Source organism: Monodelphis domestica, chromosome 6 (genome assembly GCF_027887165.1).
Source record: "Monodelphis domestica isolate mMonDom1 chromosome 6, mMonDom1.pri, whole genome shotgun sequence".
NCBI classification, from domain to species: Eukaryota; Metazoa; Chordata; class Mammalia; order Didelphimorphia; family Didelphidae; genus Monodelphis; species Monodelphis domestica.
Window position 1 is genome coordinate 52,450,802 of NC_077232.1, and position 12,738 is coordinate 52,463,539.

The following is a 12,738-nucleotide window of genomic DNA, read 5'->3' on the forward strand; positions in this document are numbered from 1 at the left end:
CTGATGGGGACTAAGAAAATACATATATTTCAGGAAGGGGTAGAAGTACTAGTAGAAGTAGTAGCATGTGCATGTGTGTCTGTGTGTGTGTGTGTGTTACTGTTGTAGAGGAAAATGGTTTGTGATGCCCAGATTAGGAGGTTTCTTTATAAAGCTGAAGGAACGTGGGTAACTTTAGATTACAGGAAAGATAAGGAATCTTTCCAGAATTAGCCATCTGTATACTACATAGCTAGCTACTCAAAGAGATAAAAGTTTTCAGTTCTGATGCCCTCTCATCACACAAGGATTCATGAGACATGTGGTAAGATATTAAATGCAGACCCAGGTGTCAACTTGTCAGGATGAGAAAAAGAAGAGTTTTTGTCACTATCATTCTATGAGGCAGTGAGTACCTTTGAAGGGATAAGGATGAAGATGGCAAACAAACAAACAAACAAACAAAACAACCACATTCAAAAAGAAGGGGGTGGTTCAAAAGGGATATGAACAAACACACACACGTGCACATACACAAACCCATATACAAACATCTTTATAATACTCTTTAACACTGATTTAATTTCCTGTGGGGGCCATTCTGTAAAGTATACTCAGTAATTTCCTGCCATTTTTTGAACTTATTCACTAGGGAAACAATAAGTAACTCTCTGAAATGTGTCAAAGTCGATAGATATTCTCCCCCAAAAGAGACAGAAAAAAGTAATAGTAAGAACAAGTCAGATTTATGTAATGTTTTACAGTTTTATTGGGGTGCCAAAGTCTAAAAAGATTTAGAGGATGATCTTCAGCACATTGGACAGTACCTATATGGAGGATTGATGAGAGAATCACAAGAATCACACACAGAACTTCAGTGTTGGGAGGAAATTCTGCAGTGTCTAAGCCAATTCAACCTGGAAAAAGAATTTCCCTTACAACACATCCGACAGGTACTCATTCACTTTTGCTTGAAGATCTCTGATAATAGTGGAACCCATTACTTTGTGAGGCAGTCCAATCCACCACTGGATAACAAATCATTAGAAAGTTTTTTGTTTGTTGGTTGGTTTGTTTGTTTTCACATCATTTCCTTAGGAGCTTCATCTTGACTGTTTGGAACTTCTACCCCTTGTTTTGTTACTCCTACTGCTTGCCTCAGAAGCCAATCCAATTAACCATTATATCTCAGTCTTTCAACTCATGTGAGTTATTATTTTCTAAAATATTATATTTAATACAGATGTCAGAACTTTGAATTAGAAAGTTAAAGTGATGTTCTTATTGGCTACTTATTATTTTATGATTCTTGTGTATTTATGTGTATGTGTGCTGGGGAGGAAATAGTTTCTGGCAATTGCTGACAGCTGTGCCCATGTTATATCTTATACATCTGTTCTACATCTTGTACAGGATATAAGTGGTTTAGGGGGGAATTGTACAGGTATTCTATTGAGTTCCTTCTACAATTAAGACCTTAAGATTCTATATTACATATGAGGAAACTGAGGCCAATAAAAGTAATGTGACTTACCCAAGGACACATATCTCCGAAGGAATGGAGTGGGAGAGATTCAATTTCAAATCATTTAGCTATAAACACAATTCTACTTCCTGTACTTTATACCATCTCCAATTGAATAAGGATGTCATATATGAAAAAGTCAATGCCATCTTAGTACAATTAATTGTGCATACTTTCCATTTTGGGTATGCTATTTCATTGGTTTAGGGTTGAGGTAAGTAGAACCCAAAGGTCAAATCTGGTCATATGTTTGTTTGTTTTTTTCATACTTGAGCTAATAACATTATTTTACATTTTAAAATACCATATAACTTTTACATCATAATGTTTGAAAAAATGTTAGATCATGGACTCTACAAAAGCCATTGTTTGCCCATCCTTGTTACAGGGCATATAAAATGAGGAAACTCCCCCTTGCAAAGTAAAGCAGCAATCATTCTGCAACTACTTAGACATATTTGGGCAGGGAGACACTGGCCCTAACTCAGACAGCATCGCACAACTAGTATGTATTAGAGGCTTAAATCTAAGTCTTCTTGAGGTTGATGTCGATTGTCTCTTCACTATTATATACTACATTTTTTGCTTGGGTTATTGCGACAATTGGGGCAAGAGAGAAAACAATGATGAATTAGGCAATGTTGGATTTTCTGAATCAGCAATGTATTATTCCACTCCCACTTTTCATTCTTTCAGATTCTCCCAGAACCATCCCAAATTGGTCAATGAAAATATGCTGCCAAATACTCTATCATATGGATTAGTTATTTAAAAACTTCACTTACATTAATATTTTAGTAGTTTGGTTTCTGCTTTTATCTTCTAATAATGTTTTATATTCTAATTGTAGATGGATGGTTTATGGGATTAGAATTTTTGCATTGGATCACACTCATCATCCCACTTCTATCTCATTGTATCATGAAGCATTTAGCTGAAATGAACCCAAGAAGTGAACTTGGTAGAAATTCAATAGAATTAGGTAGAAAAATGGAATTATATAAATTTTATATATTAGGCAGTAGTCTCTCAGTAACCGAGGATGACGATTGTCTTTGTGCATTTTTGTGCACAAAGACACTTGTGCGTGAAGGAGATTTAAGTGGAAAAGTCGATGCACAGAGACAGTCCCACTCTCTCGGCATTGTAAGCCTGGGTCCAGTGGCACGAAAAGTCATTACACCTGGAGACTTCCTCACCTGCATTGGATCGCCCTGTTGTCTTTTGTGCTCCAACATGCCCTAAGCACTCCACAGTGCCTTTCTGCGTCGCCATCTCAGCCGTTGAACCTTCCACCTGTTCCTCCGAAACAGTCTTCACATGCTGGGTGAGCAAAGCCCTGGTTCACCAGGGGTCGACGACCCAATGGCTACCCTCACAAGGTTTAGCTGGGCTGTTGAAGCCGTTGCCCGGGGTGTGGCCGTTGCCGCATGCTAGCAGCTACTGGGAGCCACAAGTGAGAGCTGGGTGTCAGGTGAGGGTCAGAGGCTGGAGAGATGCCCTAGGAGGGCACAACAAGCCCTCCATATCAAATATATTACTCCTCCCTGAGCACACCATACACATACATACATACATACATACATATATACACACACACACATATATATATATATGTATATATATATATATATATATATATATATAAATGGTCTTTTTGGGTAGAGAGAAGTTGCCAGAATATGATGGATAGAAAATGTAATTAGATTAAAAATACCAAACTACAAATCTCAATGCTACTGGCTTATTTATCTAATTAAATCTCTATCCAGGTTTAAAAAGATTCTGTGTTATGAATATCTCAGAAACTACTTATACAATGATAACACACTCTCTAATTACCTCATATACACCTAAATATTATATTTCTAAATAAAAGTAACATCATCCATCAACAGTTTATTTTTTCTTGCAGAGGAATTCATGGTGATATCAAACTTGTATTTGTCTTTTTCTTGACCTTCTCTAGTTCCATTCATCATGTCCTTTCATGAGCAGTCATAGCTATTACCTGGTGATGTGTGTTAGATTTTGTCCTAAGGGGATAAATTAGTTACAAAACTTAAGAAAGTGCTCAGAGTACTTATAATTAACCAGCAAGACCTACTAGTAATATATTGCATCTTTTAGAAAGAGTTTTAATATAAAGTTAGAAAGAATACTTAAATATGATGCGCTCTTATGACTTTGGGTAAGCAGTTCCCCCTCTTTGCTATTCTTTCCTATACCTTAGCTTTAATGCTCCCTAGTTTATTGTGTTGTCCTTGCCCTAGAGCAAAAATATGCACGATCATTTATCAATTTCAAACAGGCTTTTACACATACGAACAAAATTACAGATTTTTTAAATCAGAAAGTCTGTTTCATACAGAAGAGGAATTTACATTATAGATCAGTCAAAACTGGTCATCTAGCTATTTCTTGAAGAACTCTATTAAGAGGGAATCCACAAATTTTCAGAACTTCTACTTTTGAACAGCTGCCATTATTAGATTTCCCTGATACCAAGCATAACTTGAACTCTTTTCAACTTCTACCCATTGCTTTTGGTTCTGTCCTCTGGGGCTAAAGAGAACAAATCTAATTCTTCATCTGTGTTATAACCCTTTGAACACAAGAACATCTAAAGTCTTCTCTGCCTTTGCCCCCACCCCAAGGGTCTGTTTTCCTTTCTTCACAATGAATATCCCAATTTCCCTGATCAACATATTGCATGAATTCATGACCCTTTACCATCTAAAATGCTTTCATTCCCATGCTCTCCAGATTTCTAGTATTATTTTGAGTTAGAGAAGGATAATATCTACTATGGGGAAGGAGACAATGTAATGCATGTAAGGTTGGATTTGGACTTATGAATATCTAGCCTCAGACCGGTCCTATGATCAGAATCAAGGCACTTAACACCCTGATTATCAGGCGATACTCTAAGTTAATGAAGGAATATTTCCCATGTTGGTTTTAAACATTGTTTATGTCCACTATTTTGTCAGAGTTTTTGGCCAGTAGTAGTATTAAATTAGTCCTGTGCATGTAGGGAGGATGGTTTCTGGTCTAAAGGAATGAATCTCTAATACTGGAATACTAGTTTTAGGAAACATGGCAATATCATAAATGCTCTTCCCAGGGCTCCTCAAATTATTCTCTGTAGGAAATAATTAATTTTGCATTTGTATGAAGCTATATCTGAATAGAGAATAATGTTGATATTCTATCTGTGATATGGGTGTGGTCCTATAAAGGTCCCCAAATACTGGAAATATTGACTCCCAACAACTGGTCATATTATCTAGATTCTCACTGCATATTTCCATTGAGCTAGAATCAATTACCACACTTTATATGATGACAACTTTTATATACTTATAAATTTAAACAAATTAGACCTTTTGGTCAGATTGTTACACACATTGAGACATAACTATGCAGAAGTCTAAAATAAATTATAATAAAACGTTCTTAAATTCCTTTTCCTAATGAAATAATTTCTTCCATATTAGAGACTGCACTTTAATTTTACCAGTAAAATATGAATAACTGGCAAAGCATTTACTAAGTGAAGAACACATCTAGATATCAAGCTAAGCATGAGTGATACAAATATAGTAAGACAGTCCAAGGAAAGACAACATATACAGAAGACTTGATAGCAGGAAGAAGTTTGTTTGGTGTTCATTCTTTCATTTATCTATTTATTTGCCTCTTAATTTACTTATTCATTCATTTATCTGTTTACTTTTGGGGCAGAGAAGTAAGGTGGCATCATGATTAGAGTGGCAGAGCAGTTAATTCTATATTCTTTCCAGAAATGAAGTGTGGATTTCATTACTGTTCTCATTGCTGGACCTGGAAAAAGGAGTGTAGGAGTATGGAATAGAAACATAAAATGACCTCACTTAATGATGCCTTAGAAGTGGCGTGGTGGGTCTGGTTCCAGCCTAGATGAAGGGAAAACTCACCAATCAGAGCCCCCGGTCCTAGGAATGGAAATACAAATTTAGACCTGGAGGTGGTGGTAGCATTAGGGCCCTTGTAATGGAGACGAAGAAATGAAAGTGTTAGGCTAGATGGTCTCCTGGGTCCTTTGGAGCTCTACCATGCAGCTCATCACTGAATAGGGTGGACTCTGCAAGGCATCTAGACATTGAATGTCTTCTAATGAGCTTTAATAGCCCCTGACAGTAGTACATATTGCTGCCACCAGGTGGTAGTGAAGGTTTGCTTTTGAGCCCCCACCAAGTATTGCAAGTATACTGCTAGAGTTATTAGGCACATATAGCAACATCTATTTTAATAACAATATGTTTCTTGGTGAACCACCAGACCAGATAGTCATCAAACTATATTGAATAAAGCATATAAATGATTGAAATGTTGCTTAAAGCAAATAGAGATTCTGGGCACAATTAGACGAATATTCTCAATTCACTATAAACAAGACCTTAAACATGTCTTTAGATTTTAAACATAATATGCTGTTGGAATAAATTTAGCAGAAAGAGCCCTTGATTCTAGGTCAGGGACCTGAGTTTGCATAGCTGTCAAATTACTACTCCATCTGGCATTGGCCAAAATCTTTATCTTGGGACATCAGTCAAAGGATACTGATGACATGAGCTTTAAGATCCTTTTCTATTTTATAGCTATGCTTCTATCAGCATTTTCCACTTATTGATCATCTAGTCTAATCCTATGATTTTCTATAAGTCTCCTCACAAAGTGGAAAGCATCTAGGACTTGGATTTAGAAAGAGTTCAGTTCAAATTCATTCTTTGAACTTACTAGGTTATTATAGATAAGCTACTTAAATTTGCTGAGCCCCAGTTTACTCTTCCATAAAATGGGAATAATAATACCTGCAATCCCTATTGATAAAGGTACTTTTGAGGCTCAAAGGAAATGACTTAGGTGAAATAATTAGGCAAATATTGCAAATGAAAAATACCACATATATACATATATGCATATTTATGTGTAATTATGTTGGTGGTAGAGTTTGGTCATTTTAATTATGTCTGACTCTTCATGACCAAATATTTGGGTTTTCTTGGCAAAGACACTGGAGTGATTTGCCATTTCCTTTTCTAGATAATTTTATAGATGAGGAAACTTAACTGACTTGCACAGGGTCATTAGTTAGTAAGTGTCTGAGGATGGATTTGAACTCAAGTCTTTCTAATTCCAGGTCCCATGCTCTGCCCACTGTGTGACTTAGCTGCCTTTAACTGCGTAATTATATGTATATATTGCCACCCTCCCATTGGAATAGACTAGAGTTGTCATTTCCTGATATTTCATGGATCTGAGTGGGATTTGTAAGCAAAATTTTGATGAAGTGTAGTTTTCCCCAGCTATTTATCTGGATGAATAGATTAAAGAAGGAAAGAGATGAATGACTACATCAGCAAAGCTTGGAAGTGGGGGAAGATGAAGAGTTTACACAAAGTTAAACTGGAATTTCTTTGCTCAACATCTTAAGTTTTGGAGCAGTATCTGTCCTATCCCTAGTGACTCTAGGGGAAGTGCCTGATATAGAGCCAGTATTTGCTGCCTACGCCTTTCAATTAGCTAATGCTTTAGTTCACTTTATCTCTCTAGTGCAGACCTTAAAACACCCACTAGGTACAGGCCCTCATTAACTTTTGTTGGGATTTTTCCAATAACCTTCGAACAGGTCATCTCACTTCAACTTTCTTCCTCGACTTGTAAACCATAGCCTCCACACTTGCCAGACTAATTTCCTTCTGCATAGATCTGGTCATTTTGGAATTTATAGAAAATGGTTACTCCAGTATTTTCTTTCATCTCAATTGAAATCTACTTTCAAAGTCTTATAATCCTTGGGCTATGTTAAATAAGAAATTAGAAATGTCCTCAAGTGATTAATATTCTGGGATATATAATATATTTTTATAAGACTGGTTGGCTAAAATAGTAATTTCCCAAGGTTTTCCATTATCCTTCTGGAATGATATCTTCCTCCAGTGGCTCTTTGTGTGCAATTACTGTTTTAAATTTATAAACAATAGTTCAGTTATCTTGTATATAGTAAGTGCTAAATTAATGTTTATTGGGTGGGATTGGAGTGGACATTTGGAAGCAAATATTTGATATTGATTCTAAAGTGTGAAAAATATTCTGTAAGAGGACTTTTATATGCCCTGGTTGAGGTTTGAAAAATGTCCTCCCTCTATCCCTCATTTGAACACTTTCCTCCTGAAGTTGAAATCACTCCATCCCTCTTTAATTCCGATACTTCACTAATCATTTATTCCATCAATCTATTATGGCATAGGCCTTATACTAGTTATGAATTTTTTTTTGGAAAAGCATTGGATAGAAGGAAATAGCAACAGACAGGAAGTCAGATCCAATATGCTGTATTATTTAGTCTCATCTCCAGGAACCATCAAGAAAATGGAAAAAAAGGAAAGTTTTTTTTTTCCTAGAAATTGGAACCTATGGCTTTTCAGAATACCTTTAAAGAGGAACTGCCTGGAAGGCAGAAGAAAGGGGACCTCTTAGGTTCAGCTTCAACCAACCCATAATTGTTGTAAGGGTCCAATGAGAATATTTTTAAAGAGGCTCAGCATAGTATCTGGAACATTGTAGGCACAATATAAATAAATTTTTTGCCTTCCCTTCCCTTTCTCTAAGATACTTCCCTGTTGTGTGATCCTAGCCAAATCAAACCTCTCCCAGCCTCAGTTTCCTAATCTGTAAGTTGGTATAATAATGCCTAACTGAATCATTTGATCAGAAGAGTATCTTCCACCTTCCAAAGTTATGGAAGATGTAGAACTTCCCATTTCTCTTCACTGTGCTAATCATTCTAATATTGAGACAGCAGCAGCTCGCATCTTTCCATTGTTGTCCTAAAAGGTAACCTTTGATTAGCTAGCAGCAGTATATTTCATAGTGCAAGTACATACTGAACTCAAGGATCTTCCAGGATCCCAGGAAAAAAGACTGTTATACCTAAAGGGAATTTTTTAATTATCCCACCAATGAGAGATAACTGCTTCTAGCAAGCAAGATCTGTGAGTTCATCCTGTGCTGGAAGTGAAATCTTCATTTGAGCCTATTTTCCCCTGGACTTTATATGTCCTTGAGAAATATTGTGATATAAACTTCTGTAGAGATGTTTTTATATAAATTGTTTATAATGTACCACCTTAGCAAAGATATGTTGTTAAAATCTACTTTAGGATAATTGATGCACAACTGATCGTCTTGGCAATGAGGTGTAGCACACACTGGTAGGTGGCATTAGAAAAGTACCCCTGACCCTTCAGGTCTTCCTTAGTACTACCTTTAGAAAAAAAAGTACTACCCTTAGAAACATGAGGGGGATGTTTAGTTAGCCTAACTTCGGGGAGTCCAATTCTTCAGTGGAAGTAGAAGTTGGCAAAAGGATGCTCTAAGCTTATATGGTTTAAAAGCAATTTGTGGTACTATTGAAACTAATACTTCACTATAAAGCATGTGACTAAATCTATTACAAAATAAATACCCGTGTGCTACAGGGAGTATAACATTATGGTATTAAAAGATTTCTAAAAATAGGTGGAATAGTAGTCTTGGAGTCAGAAAGACCTGAGTATAAATACTGCCTAAGAGGCATCTGATGGTGTGATAGATGGTGTGCTCTTGCTCTGCCTAGAATCAGGAAGAACTCAAATAAAATCTAGTCTCAGATATTTATTTACTGTGTGATCCTCAGCAAATCACTTAACCCTGTTTGTCTCATTTCTTCGACTGCAACATATTGATAACAAGACCACCTACCTGGCAGAATTATTGTACAGATCAAATAAAAATATTTTTAAAGGTTTTCAGCATAGTGTTTGGCACATTATAGGCAATACATCAATACATGTTTAACCTTTCCTTCATTTTCTCTAAGATATTTCCCAGTTGTGTGAACAGAGTCAAGTTAAAACTCAGTCTCACTTTTCTAATCTGTAAACAGTTATGATAATCTTAACTCATAGCATTTTGGGCAGCTAGATAGCCCAGTGGATAGAGTGACAGATAGAACCAGAAAGCCTCAGAATTCAATTTGGCCACATACACTTGCTAGCTATGTGACTCTGGTCAAGTCACTTAACCCTATTTGTCTCAGTTTTCTCATCTGTGAAATGAGCTGGAGAAAAATAGCAAACCAGCCCTTGTCTTTACCAAAAAAATCCCAAAAGGGCTCAGAAAGATTCTGACACAACTAAAACTACTGAACAATAACAACACACCATTGGGAGGAATAATTGAAACAAAAATATAGAGTGCTTTAAAAATCTTAAAGCATTAAAAGTATAATAACCATCATCATCAATAATAATTATTTCACCCTGGGTACTTGCCTGTCTTGTTTCTCTCTTGTCCTAAATATGTTTTCAAGGAAATTTTCCCTTCTAGTATGTCATGATTGAATGCAATGAATGTTTACTTAGATTTCAGTTTGATATGGATTTTTTACTAGCTAGGAGCTTAGGAATTTTAGCTCATTGTCACATCATACACTGCAAAGAGACACTGAACACATCTTTTCCATACCTGCTTGCTCCACCTCCGCACCACAGTTAAGCACATTTGAGCTTCCAAATATAAGAATAAAACAAAAATTCAGAGGCCTCAGCTTTGATCTTGACCTTTCCTATCACCGTGAAGTGTGACCAAAGACAAAGCACTTAACCTCACTGTGTACTAACTTGTTTTGAACAATATTGGTTATAAAAGAATACATAAATATAGAAACATTTTCTCACATGGTGGAAACTCAAGTCAAGAGTCTTTTTTTCCAGGGAATCAATGCACAAAGTCTTGGGTAAGGCACTAGTGATTCAGAAAAAAAAAATGAAACGGGCTCTGTGCTCAGGAAACTTATATTATGCTAATATGAGAAATAACTAATAAAAAAGAAGCCTTGCATGGAAATGATCATATCTGTAGCTATATCATATTTACATTTAACAGGAAGAAAAAGAACACCTATAAACATGACAATAACAGCAAATAATTAAAAAAAACAAAATATGGGATGCATGCTTTAAAAAATCCATTCAAAATGACAATATTCTTTTTTATTTCTTTTTGTTGTCATTTTGTTATTTCTGGTGTCTAAAAATGTCCATTTCACTTCATTCAGTGACATTCAAACATCCTTCTGCCAAACTCAAAAATCCAGAAAGGTTCATATGCTCATGACTGAAATATACCATACTAGACAGAAATGGCCCCTCTCTCATTGACACTCATTCCATACTGATTTGTGCTTGTTGAGAGAGAATAAGATACCGGGTCACAGGCATCCCCTCAATACTCCTGCCAATACAGTATACCCCTAGACACTCATGAAACTCATGACAGCTGTTCTGGCTCCTAGGGAAACTCATTCTGATTCACAAGTTTTCTCATTCCCAGTCCCAGATTCACTGCCCCACCTCTCAAGTTTCTCTCTATGTCTCTGTCTCTTACACTCTCTCTCTCTCTCTCTCTCTCTCTCTCTCTCTCTTCTCTCTCTCTCTCTCTCTCTCTCTCTCTCTCTCTCTCTCTCTCTCTCTCTCTCTCTCTCTCTCTCTCTCTCTCTCTCTCTCTCTCTCTCTCTCTCTCTCTCTCTCTCTCTCTCTCTCTCTCTCTCTCTCTCTCTCTCTCTCTCTCTCTCTCTCTCTCTCTCTCTCTCTCTCTCTCTCTCTCTCTCCCCCTCTCTCTCTCTCTCTCCCTCTCTCTCCCTCTCTAGTCTCACAGGGACATATTCTCAGCACAGCTGCTGACTCTCTTGCCATACTGCATCACTCAGCACTCCCAGGTGGTCTCCCAAACCAGCAATCAACATGCATCTATTTCCTGATGCTCCTAAGTACCCCATAGAAATGCAAACACCTGCTTCCCTGAAGAAAGAGAGAGAAGAATCTTTTTTCCCTTCATCCCTAGAGTGTTACAGGCTTCTCACAGTCTTTAAATGGAATTTTCAGGGGAACTATAATGTGCCATGTCTTTGATGACTTTCTACCCAAGAAGCTATATGCATACTTATAAATTTCTGTTGAGATCAATGATAGTGGTGATGATAATAATATGCTACAGTTCAATCTAATTGTTACTGTGATACACAGCTAGAAACTAGAGTTCTGGTGCTCCCTTTATTTACTAACCAGCTATGTGGAACTGGACACATGTTACCTCATTAGAGTTAAGTTTCCTACACTGTTAAATGGACAAGGCAAAGTATAAGGTTCCTTTGACCTCTAAAGTCATACTATTCTTCCATTGATAACTTGTCAACAGGTTTAGCTGTTATAAAAATTATTTGCATTTAGAGGGAATGGAATCCAGAGACCACACCCCAAGTTTATCTTTTAACTTAGACATCTCTTAATATAATGTCTTTTATATAATAGAAACTCACTGAATGTTTCCTAAAGATCTAAGGTTTGTTGAATGATGATTCTAAAGAGGAAAATATTTGTCTAGACACCATCAAAAGTCTCTTCCAACTCAGAACTTTTTGAGTATTGTAAGAAATGATTGAAGATAAATGTCTGTATCATTAAGGGTTGAGATCATACAAAAATGAAACTAGTAGTCATTTGGGAAGTTATATTGCCTTTTGCCTGGATATGCAATTTCAGGAAGTTAAATTTAGGATGCAAGTGTTAGATTAATTGACCAATCAACTTAGGTCTATGTAGTATTGGGTATATCTAAACCTGTTCCAGTTTTGCAGTGATGCAAGAAGTATAATGTGATTCCTTGTCTCAGGTAGCTTATAAACTAGGGAAACAGGGAGATGTATTAGGAAAAAGAACAGTTGATATACAGTCTGAAGACCTGGGTTGAAATCCTGCTTCAAACATTTAGTACATTATAATCTTGGGTAAATTTACATTCTCAAATCAGCTCATCTCTAAAGTAATGGTTATGGAATGTGTATTAGAGAGAGAAGTCTTTGGAACTGGACTCACAAAGACCTAGATTAACATCCTGTCTCTGACACTTAATGGTCATCACAGGCCTTCAAGCTCTAGAATTTATGGTTCTGAGATTATCATCACCTCTAAGGTTTCTTCTACTTTTAACATACTAATGCACTACTTACACAACTGCAGGGTCATTATTGTTGTTCATCCTTTGTTTTTGAAGAAGACAAATGGCCTCATCAGTTCATTTAATTTTTGAGTAAATTGGACTTAAGTGAGGCAGTTGCACAAAATTATCAGCCTCTCTCTTCCAGAATT